Genomic DNA, 1,192 nt, shown 5'->3' on the forward strand with positions numbered 1-1,192 from the left:
AGAAATGCTGACGCGTGCATTCCTATTGGTCCCGGTTGGTGCCACCAACCGGGACCAAAGGCCCTCCTGCCTGTGCTCAACGGACAGGCCGCGTGGAGGCCCATCTGTCCCGGTTCTGGATTGAACCGGGACTAAAGGGTCAGGGCATTAGTACCGACCCTTTAGTCCCGGTTCATGAACCGGGACTAAAGGCCCTCACCAACCGGGACTATAGGCCCTTTTTCTACTAGTGATTGCATGACAAGATAAGCATAGCATCAGCAAGAATACATGTTTATGAAACAAATCAAGGCAAGAACAAGTTCATAGCATGCAAGGATCAACTACAACAACCTTGACAAAATTGAATAACATGTAAACAATCTGCCAGGAAACATTTTGTAGCAAAAGTAGAGCACGAAAATGACATGCTAGACTACTCCATAATTGCAAACAGGGGCATGAATGGATATAGAACAACCATATGTTCAAAACATCCTTACTGAAGTATCTCAAATTATGCATGGATCTCTCTGTAGCATCAAGTTTACATGGCATCAAAATAACAGCAGAACAGGGACTAAAATCAGCAACATCATGATGCCTAGTTTGCATTCTTGTGCTAGTCACCAAGTTGATCACAAGAATACATGGTAAGCACCTCTGTAAAGAATACATGGCATAGTTCAAAACACATGTAGACATCAACCTCATAGGATGCACACATCAATCATGGCAAAAATGACAAAAGAGCTTGTTCTGTTAACAGACAGCAGACAACATCATGAAGCACTCTTGCAACGATGATTCAGGCATCAAGATGAACTCAAATGAATATGATGCAATGGGATGAAATGAAGTACTCGTTGAGACGAATAATTTGACATATTACACGCACAAAACTGAGCTACGGATGCCGAGATATGATGTGTTGAACATGGGATGATAATAACACAGATCTGGGGACTTAGTGGAATTTTAACCTCCGAAAACGGGACGAGGAGGACCCGAGACGAGGAGATCCGGGCGGGCGAGGGCGTTTGGATGGCTGTGGTGGTGGATCTCATCCACCCGGCAGTTCCGGGCCGGATCTCGCTGGATCCGGCCGGAGACGACTCCGGCGAGGCACGGGGAGGCGCGGGCGAGCTCCGGCGATGAGGCCGGCGAGGTGGGCGGCGGGGCTTGAGGGCGGCGCGGCGCCGCGGCGCGGGGC

Source organism: Triticum dicoccoides, chromosome 4A (assembly GCF_002162155.2).
Source record: "Triticum dicoccoides isolate Atlit2015 ecotype Zavitan chromosome 4A, WEW_v2.0, whole genome shotgun sequence".
NCBI lineage: Eukaryota > Viridiplantae > Streptophyta > Magnoliopsida > Poales > Poaceae > Triticum > Triticum dicoccoides.